At 41.4% G+C, this 12,227-nt stretch overlaps 1 pseudogene; it reads left to right on the plus strand.

Annotated features, from left to right (window-relative positions):
* Nucleotides 1-12,227, plus strand: part of LOC137653056 (uncharacterized) — an 87,777-nt pseudogene that overhangs the window by 54,770 nt on the left and 20,780 nt on the right.

The raw sequence follows: 12,227 nt of genomic DNA on the forward strand, positions 1-12,227 counted from the left end.
CTCCCTAGTCGACAGCCCTCCGCGTGCCGGAGGGCTGCCGCCTTCCGTCGGTGTATAGCCGATGGCCTACCCTTACACTACCTAGCTTCGGTTGTCCGTCCTTCGGGCCGGCCTCCGGCGTGCCAGCATTGTTTGCCGGCGGTCTGGGTATACCATAACCCCCTTCCTTATCTTATGATCTAGTCACCAAGCCGGCAGCCTGCCGCCCCCTGCCGGAGGTCCGCCGCTGTGCCGGCGGCCGCCATGCTGGCATTACACCTGAATTCCCTATGTGTTTTCCCTAATACCATAAACTCTGCTGGAGCGGCTTCCGGCGTACCGCCGGTCTGCCGGAGCCCTCTGGAGGCGCCAAGAGACTTGCACCCCTTCTCCCAGCTATCAACTACATGCTGATAGCCCTACACTGCAACCAGATAGCTTGGCTACCCCATGGGATAGGTATTTTCTTACCGTTCTATTAACGGCCGTGCTGTCTTCTTGCATATCACAATTTTCCAGCATGCTGTGTGTGTCTTAGCGCAGCTGGTTGCCGGAACCCGTGTCATAGGGGGTCTTCTACTACCCCCTATTTTAATATAATGGTCTGAGTGGTCTCAGTCCTTGATATACATATCAGGCAATCTCTGCTAGAGTTATCTTCTGCCTTCCTTGGCGATCCATGAAGATTTCTGCCTTGTGTCCTCGGTCACAAACAAAATTCCTTACTGATAAGGTTACTGTAACCAGCTGTGCGGGATGCACAAGTATGTGTCTATCTACTTCATTTCCCGCTCCACTCTCTAACATTACAATGTTATAGTTTAATTATTGTTAAGTTAAAAGTTATCTACTTAAAATGTAACTTTAGAGTAATATAAGTCACTCCTATGACTTCTGTATATCATGTTCTCTTTCTTTTACAGGAGGAGTACGTGAAATGTGACCACAACTTCTGTGGAGTGAAGCGCCCGCACTTCTACGGGCACACGGCGTGTCGGACCCACGCCCCCTGCGCCAATAAGAAAGGCGAACTGAAATTTTGGGACCTGCAGCACTGTACAGTCTGCAAGGACCGTCTGGTTGAGGCGTTCAACGATCCTCCTTCAGCAGAGGTAAGGGACGCTGCTCGAGAGAAGGTACGCAAGTGGGTGCGTGGCTTCCAGAAGAACGCCACCGGACCGTATCTCGCCACCGAAGATTTGAGGGCCTTGCTTTTCCCGAAGGCATCACCAGACTCAGTGGTCCCTAAAGATCAGATTCCCACCGTCCAGATAGTGATGGAACCGGATGTGGTCATGGCTCAGTCCATGCATGAGTGCTGTTTGGATTCCGACAACGTGGAACGTATGTCGGAAGCGTCGGAGAACACGGAGAGGAACCTCATGGGCGACGAACTGGACTATGAGGAAGATCAGGTGGAATACCCTGAGTCGTCGCAGGAGGTCGCTCCAACACCCACCCCCACACCAACTCCTACACTGACGGATGTATCGCTTCCTTCTACATCCGCTACCCCGGATCCTACCCCATCCAACACCCAGGAGATCTTTAAGATGCTTGAGGCTCTCATGGATAAGAAACTCCGCGAGACGCATGAATTCTTCAGGTCCAACATGGGAAGTTCGAAGCAACCAAAAAGGATTTCGGTTAAGGACTTCCCTACATGCTCGGATACTAACCCCTGGAGGTATGCCGTGCACATGCCGATCACCACGGGCAAGATCTTTATTAGCGAAAAGGTCGGCTCGATCATGCTGGAAGAAGTGGAATTCTTCCCAAAGTTTGAGGCTTACCCGGACTGTTACGTCCGACTTAAATCTGAACTTGGCTCTACAGATGAGACCGAACTAAAGGAGGTTATAGTGTTCGATCTCCCGAAAGCCCAGGCTATGTTAGCCAATACGGTGAAAAGTAGGGGCTTCACCTGCTCTAAATTACCGGCGCTTAGCAAAAAGCACCCGACTTACGTCGCACCAGACGATGCGACCATCCCCTTTTTGGAAAAGGCCTTCACTGCGGTGCGTAAGTCAGTGGAAGAAGGAAAACCTTGCCCTGCACTGGAGGAGTGCAGACCCTTCTCCCTGACCACTCCCCCTGATGTTAGACACTGGAAAGACGTCCAGTCAACATTTGTAGTGGGGAAACTAGAGCCTGATGTCGCTGGTCATCAGTTTAACGAGGACCTCCTAAAACTTAACGATCATCTCGTTCGTCGGGAACATGATACGAAGGAAAGGCTCGCCGCATCTATGTCCCTCCAAGTACAGCTCGAAGTCATGGCCGGTGACACTAGGGTCCCTGACTACTACATGGTCCTCGCCAAAACACATCTTGCGACCGTAGTAAAGGATCTGTACAGCTTCACGAAGGCTCGTAGAGCCTGTCGTGAATTCGTGTTCTCTAGTGCTACAGTGAGACACGAACCCCGGAGGCTGATTTCCTCCAGCATCTGGGGTAAACACCTCTTTCCCTCCTCCCTAGTGAAAGAGATCACCGACAAGGCCGCCACGGAGAACAGGAACCTTCTCCACAAATGGGGCATGTCGAAGAAAAGGAAATCCTCTCAGGACAACGGCCCTCAACCTAAGAGGAAACCCACAAAGCCGAAACCCCAGCAACGTCAACAGAGACGACAGTTTCCGGGATCCTCTACTCCCTAAGTGGCAGCTCAGCCACAACAGACCTTTCAAATGGTCACCCAACCGGTCTTGTCACAGTCGCCGGTCTTCACCCATGCATTTGAGCAGCAGTCAACTTCCTTTCGTCCCAAAGGTAGAGGCTCAAACAGAGGTGCAGGCAGAGATGCATCTCGCCGACCCTCCAGAGGCAGAGGAGGAAAGGGAGCTAGCGGCTGAGGTAGTAAGCCCTCGGGAAACCAGAAGCAATGAAGTGCTTCCGGTGGGAGGAAGACTCCGCCAATTCCAGGATCGTTGGACCTTCGATCCCTGGGCACACAGCATCGCCAAGAAGGGTTTAGGCTGGAGCTGGACTCAACCACCCCCAAAATTCCAGCAATTTTTTCCAACAGTCAACCCCCCTTCTGGAAGAATATGTCCTAGAACTATTGAACAAGAAGGTGATAAGGAGTGTAAAGTCAACCAGGTTCCAATGGAGACTGTTTTGCGTCCCCAAGAAGGACTCCGACAAACTCAGAGTCATTCTAGACTTATCCCCCCTCAACAAGTTCATAGCGAACAACAAGTTCAAGATGCTGACTCTTCAACAGATAAGGACCCTTCTGCCTCAAGGTTCCTACAGGGTCTCCATAGACCTGGCGGATGCCTACTGGCACGTTCCAATGAACCACCATGCTTCCTCCTACCTAGGATTTCGACTCCAAAGGAAAAGCTACGCTTTCAGGGCCATGCCCTTTGGCCTTAATATGGCCCCACGGATCTTCACAAAGCTGGCAGACGCCATCGTTCAACAGCTCCGCCTCCGCGTGATGGCCTACCTCGACGACTGGCTGGTCTGGGCTACATCGCCCGAAGATTGTCTAAGATCCTGCAACAAAGTCACCCAGTTCCTAGAACACCTGGGATTCAAGATAAACGCCAAGAAATCTCGCCTCTCTCCAGCTCAGAAGTTACAATGGTTAGGAATCCAGTGGAATCTTCAGTCACACCGCCTTTCCATTCCCCAGAAGAAAAGGAAAGAAATAGCAGGGTCTGTCAAAAAACTGCTGAAATCCAAACGGATCTCAAGACGTCAGCAGGAACAAGCTCTAGGCTCTCTACAGTTCGCCTCAGTGATAAACCCAGTGCTGCGTGCACAGCTAAAGGATGCCGCGGGAGTCTGTAGACTTTCTGCATCCATCGCTCGAAGAGACCTCAAGAGACGGCTCCCAAACAGACTTCGGTTACTCTTAAAGCCGTGGTCGGACGCAAAGGCCTGGAAAAGGTCCATCCCTCTTCAACACCCACCTCCATCACTCAACATCCACACGGACGCCTCGCTGGAGGGTTGGGGAGGTCACTCCCACCAACAACAGGCTTAAGGTACATGGTCTCCCCTTTTCAAGACATTTCACATCAACATCTTGGAGGCCATGGCGGTCCTTTTCACTCTGAAGAAACTCTCTCCGCCTCCCTCGATCCACATTCGTCTGACCCTGGACAACTCGGTGGTAGTCCGATGTCTCAATCGTCAGGGCTCGAGATCGCCCCAGATAAATCAGGTGCTTCTCCTAATCTTCCGCCTGGCAGAGAAGAAGAAATGGCACCTGTCTGCAGTTCACTTACAAGGATTCCGCAACGTGACGGCAAACGCTCTATCTCGGACAAGCCCGATAGAGTCGGAATGGTCTCTAGACGCAAGATCCTTCTCCTTCATCTCTCACCAAGTCCCGGAACTTCAGATCGATCTCTTCGCAACGAGCGACAACAATCAACTTCCTCGTTATGTGGCCCCGTACGAGGATCCCAAGGCAGAAGCAGTGGACGCCATGTCACTGGATTGGAACAGATGGTCCAGGATCTACCTGTTCCCTCCCACCAACCTTCTGCTGAAGGTCCTCTCCAAGCTGAGAACCTTCAAAGGGACACGGGCCCTAGTGGCTCCCAAGTGGCCCCGGAGCAATTGGTACCCCCTGGTCCTGGAGCTGCAGCCCAAGCTGATCCCTCTCCCGGGCCCAGTTCTCTCCCAGCAAGTACAGAAGTCGACTGTCTTCGCTTCATCATCGAAAGTCAGGGACCTTCATCTCATGATTTTCTCTCCCTAGCCGCGAAGAAAAGGTTTGGGATCTCGAAGAAAAGTCTAGACTTCCTCGAGGAATTCAAGACCGAATCCACACGACGGCAATACGAATCATCCTGGAGAAAGTGGGTCTTATTCGTCAAGGCAAAAAATCCTACGGAAATCACCATCGATTTTTGCATGTCCTTCTTCATTCACCTTCATGGACAGGGCTTAGCAGCCAACACGATTTCTACCTGCAAATCGGCCTTGACTAGACCACTACTGTACGCCTTCCAGATTGATCTGTCCAGCGACATCTTCAATAAACTACCGAAGGCATGCGCTCGTCTACGCCCAGCACCTCCACCAAAACCTATCTCCTGGTCCCTGGACAAGGTGCTCCATTTTGCCTCCAACTTGGACAACGATTCGTGCCTTCTCAAGGATCTGACTCAGAAAGCTATATTTCTTTTTGCTCTTGCCTCAGGAGCCCGAGTCAGCGAAATAGTGGCATTATCAAGAGACGAGGGTCACATCCTGTTTACAGACTCAGGAGACCTTACCCTCTTCCATGATCCGACGTTTCTCGCGAAAAATGAACTACCCACCAAGAGATGGGGCCCTTGGAGAATCTGCCCCCTGAAAGAAGATGCCTCTCTATGTCCGTAGAGAGCCTCAAGGTCTATCTTCGTAGAGCTTCTGACTTTGGTGGAGGCCAACTCTTCAATGGAGAAACATCGGGTAGCGACCTGTCACTGAAACAACTAAGAGCGAAAATCACCTACTTCATTCGCAGAGCAGATCCTGACAGTACACCCGCAGGTCACGATCCTAGAAAAGTCGCATCGTCTCTGAATTTTTTCCAGAGCATGGAATTCGAAAGCCTCAAGAGTTTCACAGGCTGGAAATCTTCGCGTGTTTTCTTCAAGCATTACGCGAAACAAGTGCATGAAGTCAAACATTTCGTGGGTAGCCGCAGGTAGTGTTATGAAACCTGCAATTAACTCTGCATAGAACAGTGAGTTACTTGGGACTTTAACTCTTCGGGTGGTTATGTTGACCCTCGCATGATATGTAGTGATTTCATGGACACTTAGTGTTTTCATAGACTGTTCTTTACAAGGTGAAATGTCATAGTCGTCACATGAGTGCCGCATGCCTAGAGCATGATGTGTTTTTTCCCTTATTAAAGACTGACATTCCTATGGATCCTGTGCCTTCTAATAATTTGAAATTTTCTTTCAGATTCAGGAGCGAAGTCTTTTCATTACTATGTACATTATAATTCATTTGTAAATTAACTTTACATCCTTTATTGCATTTATTTTACCATATCTTGCAATTTTGAAATAAAATTTCTATTTTATTACTTGTGCGTCTCTCTCCGCTCCTACTCATACTATGAAATACATGGTTGTCATAGTTTCATTATCCCCTTTTCTTTGAAATAATGAAGAATAATAGGTTCTATCCATATTATTATACTCACCTATGCTGTGTAATATTCCTAATTGAATACTTACTTGCGCCATATCTTCGAGACCAGACCGCTCTCTAGCTATGAAATATAGTGCCTAACGACCACTTTTCTGTTATTGAGAATGTTCCTACATGAATATTGACCATTCTGTCTTGTCTCCGAGTTCTTCACGTTCTCTCCGCAAGGTGGGTAGCCCTTCGATGACCACTTTGATCTTCGGCATGGACCGTTGGGACTTCTCTGCCAGGGGGGGGGGGGGGCAGGAAGTTGCATTCCCACGGAACCTCTATCGAGGTCACTATGCTTACCTTATTCAAAGCCCTCGGCACTTACTCTAAAAGGGGAAATCTACCAGGATACATTGATTCTCTGGTACTCTTCCATCAGGACGTCATGGCTTGAGCCCAAAAAACGGATTTTGAGCGAAGCGAAAAATCTATTTTTGGGTGATATAGCCATGACGTCCTGATGGACCCTCCCTGCTACTCTAGTCCAGCCTTTCAGGCCCCACCCTGTCCTGCTGTATCATGGTGATTGGCAAGCAGCTGGCATCAGGATGAGGTCGGACGTGACGTCATTTAGCAATGGCGCCCGTTTGTTTACGTTTCGAGTACCAAAAGTAGCCACGGACGAGTATAGCAGTGGAACGGCTCCCCAGTTATTCTCTGCCCCTCCATATCGAAGTGTTAACTCTATATGGGGTTCAGATAGCTATGTGGCGTGTTAATACATGCGTCCCCTGTTGATATACGATGTCTTAAAGGGAAACCTTTAGGATACTCGCTCCAGAAGTTAGAATTCTGTGATAACCTGTGGTTAAATTCTCTGGGAATATCTTAGTAGTTAATATACCCAAGGAAGCTACCAAAAAGGAACCTTCCATCAGGACTTCATGGCTATCTCACCCAAAAATAGATTTTTTGCTTCGCTCAAAATCCGTTTTATATATATATATATATATTATATATATTTATATATACTATATATATAATATATATTTATATATATATATATATATATATACTATATATATACACACACACACATTCGTTAGGATGTTGGTCAAGGGACCAGCCACCCCTTGAAATACAATCGGTAGAGAGTTATTGGGGCCTTTGACCGGGCAGACAGTAATAAACTGGATCCTTCCCTCTAGTTACTGTTTATTTATTTATTTTTTTTTTTTTGGTGTACTCATACACTGATAGTCTGACCTATTCTTTCTACATCCTCTTCTGTTCTCATACTCCCGACAACACTGAGATTCCCAGACAATTTTGTCAACTACTGCACTTTTGCTGTTAATTTTATTCTTCTTGATGATTATAGTTCATTTTTCCTTACACATACACCGAAAAGTCTGGCCTATTCCTTACAGATTCTCGTCTATCCTCATACACTTGACAACATCGAGATTACCAAACGAATCTTCTTCACCCAATCGGTTAACTGCTACAGTGTAATTGTTCAGTGGCTTCTTTCCTCTTGGTAATTGTAGTAGAGACTCTTAAGCTATGATAAACAGCTCCTCTAGTTGGACACTCAAAATTAAACCTATGTTCTCTAGTCTTGGGTAATACCCTAGCCTCTGTACTATCGTTTTCCACTGTCTTAGGATAAAATTTTCTAGCTTGATGTACACTCGAGAACAATATTCTTTCTTGTTTTTTTTTTTTTTCTTTTTTTTAAGTGATAATGTTTTTGTTTATAAGAAATATCTATTTTAATGCTGTTACTATTCTTAGAATATTTTATTTTTATCGTTCATTACTTCTCTTGTAGTCTTATTTATTTCCCAGTTTCATTTCCTCAATTACTTATTTTTCCCAGTTGGGGCCCAATGGCTTATATAATTCTACAATTCCAACTAGGGTTCTAGCTTACCTAACATAAATATATATATATATATATATATATACATATATGTGTGTGTAAATTATATATATATATATATATATACATATATGTGTGTGTGTAAATTATATATATATATATATATGTGTGTGTGTGTGTGTGTGTAAATTATATATATATATATATATATGGGAGAAATTATATGTGAATATAAATATACAAACAACTCCATATATTGATATTTATATATATATATATATATATAGATATATGTATATATATATATATATATATATATCATCCTCATCAGTATCAGCTGTTGCCTCTTAATGTCCATTCTTAGTTTGTCAATCCATCCTCCATTTTTCAATCTTAAATGTTGAAATATCCTCAGGTTTAGTGTGCTCATGTTTTCCATGTTAATTTTCCTTCTCTCTACCTTAGCTTTATTTCTTATCGTTATTGTTTCCATAGCTTTCTGAGCTTTAAGTATTCTATGTTCTGAGGCTTTTGTAAGGCTTTTGTAAGGCTCCAAGTTAAAACTGATATCACCATCTCCTTGAATAGTTTTCTCTTTAGAGAAAGTGACATTTCACATTTCATAATTGTTTACAAAGCTATCCATCTTATGTTTATTCTTCTTTTAATTTCGGTCTTTTGTCTTGAGGAAACACTTACTGTCTACCTTAATAACTCATGTTTATTTGATATCTCGAAAGGTTTGTCCATATATCTAATTTGTTTCTTCTCTGTATTTTCATTGTACATTATTTTAGTTTTACTCATAACCATTTACAGCCCTACATTTTGCATTTCTGCTTTCTTTATTCAAATTTTCTATCATCTTTTACAATTCCTCCCATGATTCACTAAACACACCTATGTCACCTACAAATCGGAAGTTGTTAGGATTTCCACATTAATATTAGTTCCTATATTTTCCTAATTCAGATTCCTAAATACTTCATAGCATGTTGTGTATAATGTAGGAGATATGGGGTCTCCCTCCCTAACTCAATCGAAATTTTCTCACTATCTTTTTGCTATACTTTCTGTAGAGATATCTTCAAGTGGCCTAAAATAAGATTCATCTCCTCCTTGTCTTTAAAGGGCTTCCATCATTGCTCGGGTTTTCTCAGAATCAAACGCTTCTCATAGACTATAAAAGCCTACATAAGCGGTTTTTAATCTACAGATAACTTCGGTTGTTGAATACCCAATTCTAAAGCCTGCTATATATATATATATATATATATATATTTATATATATATATATATAAATATATATATATATATATATATATATATATATTTATATATATATATATATATATATAAGTAGGAATAAAATAGTCAATGCTGCTATCATCTTCTTTATTCGGGAGCTTTCGACATAACTTATGTCATCTGCAGCCTATCTGCAATTATCTTATGTAAAATTAATAAAATTAATAAAATCATCCTAAGTACATTATTAGGAAGATACACTTTCATGAACTGATCAACTAGCTCTAAAATCAACCAATCAAGGAACATAAAACCTTCAAAAAGACTTATTACACACAACTATATAACTATATAAAAGACTCAATAACTAATATACGTAGTCACCCGCAGGAGATGATGACCACACATCCAGACCAGCAACCCAGAGACCAAACGGATCAATGGATCACCGGTAACTGAACAAGTAAGCCCTCATTCAAGCTGGGTTTTGTCTTGAAAAATTTATAAAGACTCCAAGATTCTCAGTTGGCTGACGCTACTATGTCTGTCCGTAATTTTGAAATTTTCCTTAGAAATGGCATGACCAGATTTAAATGCATGGTCATAAATAGCTGAAATTGGTTTCATATTTAAAGGTATATTGGTTCGTACCGATCTCCCCATGTGCTCCGAAATCCTACACTGAAGCTGTCTAGATGTGCTTCCAGTGTAGCACTCATTACATGTATGATTTCAGCGTAGAATAGGGAGTATATTGGCCAATAAAAATTGTCCAAAAAACTGACTGGATAAAATATCTTCTGACATAATAAACATTCTTGGCTGATTATTATATTGCTCTTTAAAACACTTTTCAATTATATGGTTAACAAAATTATTTTCTCCTTTTATACGATCAGCAGAAATCATTCTCTTATCTTCCCTGGAACTTGCTTGGGTGACTCGAATGTGAGTTATTGCATATTCCAGAATTAATCGAACTTTCCCCTCGAAGGAAAGTGCGTTTTACAAAGTGAGTGACTGACTTGGGATCCTTAATCACACGAGTAATCTCCCCAGAAAAGGTATTATTTTAATTATTCCACTTTAAATGTTTTAACCTTGTATGAGTTATCAAATCCAGACTTGAGCACATTAAAATAATTTCCCCCAGTGAGATAAATAAAGTAATCTTCCCGGAAAAAAAAAAAAAATTGATTTCTTGAGGTAGAATCATATTTTTTTTACGTCAGGAGTTTTCAAGATTGAAATAACTATCTTTTTTTAAAATTTCTCAAAGCATATTTCTATTAATCGTTACTCCATTTATTCTCATTCCTTAGCATTACCAATTTTATTTTAATTCAATTCTATCAATTATTTTTCATTCTTTCCTATCTTATTCCAAGTAGCTTGTAAACCAAACAGAAGCGGAAGCAGTGTTCTGTGTACCAGGAAATCCGTTTATATCCTGTATTATTTACGGAACCTTTCAAGTATAGGACACTGCAAAACTTCTTGAAAACATGTAATTATCACTCTTGCTATAGTACGCTGAGGTTCAGTATTCCTTGATTTAGTTAATCTAAATGTTTTGAAATATAGGTTTTTTTTTTTTTTTTTTTTTTTTTTGCAAGAGAGAGCTCCATTCATTAAAAGGATCATACTAAATTTGGTTTCTGTTTAATAGCATATCTTTATCCTTTTATCCTTATGATATAATGATAATAGTTTTACCCTATACATCTTTGTTTCTAAGCATTTTTTTTTTTTTTTGGAATAGTGACCATCAAATAAAAAAGCAAAAAATTATATCTTTTATTGCAGAAAAAATATGATAAATGATCTCTTTATCATTAAGATTTACATGGTGACCTGAAGTAATAAAATGTGATATTCATTCACAAAGAAAATATTAAAAAAAAAAATAGTTTTAAAAAAGTTACTGGAACGGTTTTATTTTATTTTGTTATAAGAATATATATTTATCTAATTTTTTGGAATCAGATCATATATTGGTTGAATTCCAAGAAGTCCTGCGTTTAAAAGATACAGTTTTAAAGGCTTTATCGTCTTTCAAGAGCTCCATATTGAAGATGTGCCTGTAAAAGGAATATATTGTCAGGAAATATAATATATTTTTACATTAAAAAATAGCGATTTTCTTCCCAGAACGTAAAATGAAGCCTTCAACCTTATATGACCTACGCTAGAGACAAAATAATTATGTTTTCAGATATCCATAAACCTGGAAGACGAAAGGGAAAAGCAAATTGTCGAAGCTTATCGGAGCTTCTCTACAAAATTCAGGGAAACTTCCAAACCTAATCATTTGTGGAGAACAACATCCAAACAACAGCTCAATTCAAAAGGTGTTGTTTTCAAGAAGGATTATACATGATTTGGTGATATAAAAAGGCTTTTTAGAATTGCCAAGAGGGATCGATAAGTCTCTCTCATACAGCTAAGCGAACCAAAGGACAAAACATCTTCTTTGTAAAGCAAGTTCGGAGAACTGAAACAAGAGTTTATCGAATGAAAAGGCCTCCACAGATCCATATTAAAAAAAAAAAAAAAAAAAAAAAAAAAAAAAAAAAAAAAAAAAAAAAAAATACTACGATAAGGAAATACATCAATATTTTGGAAAGGGGTTTTACGTAATTAAATAATTTCATTTCTAATTTATATACTGTATTTGCTGAAATTTTAATATCTGAGATGATGATCTGATCACATTTATATCTTCATGATAAAAGAGAAAAAGCTATAAGCTGGAGATAATAAAATTCTGGCAAAAAGTGTTCAAATATTAAATATGTTCTCCCATTCAGTCATGCTTCCAATATCTAAGATTACAGAGAGAGATGTCAAAGGTCAAAGGAAAATCGCGGAAGTAAAATATGTACGAAGGAGCGATTTTGTTGAGAGGCAACGCATGAATGAAGTAGGGTGATAGTGGAACAAGAATGATAAAGTAGGGGTAATGCCATGGTGAGCGAAAAGAACAACCATAAACACAACTTTAATGAAG

The sequence above is a fragment of the Palaemon carinicauda genome, chromosome 14 (genome assembly GCF_036898095.1).
Source record: "Palaemon carinicauda isolate YSFRI2023 chromosome 14, ASM3689809v2, whole genome shotgun sequence".
Taxonomy (NCBI): Eukaryota; Metazoa; Arthropoda; class Malacostraca; order Decapoda; family Palaemonidae; genus Palaemon; species Palaemon carinicauda.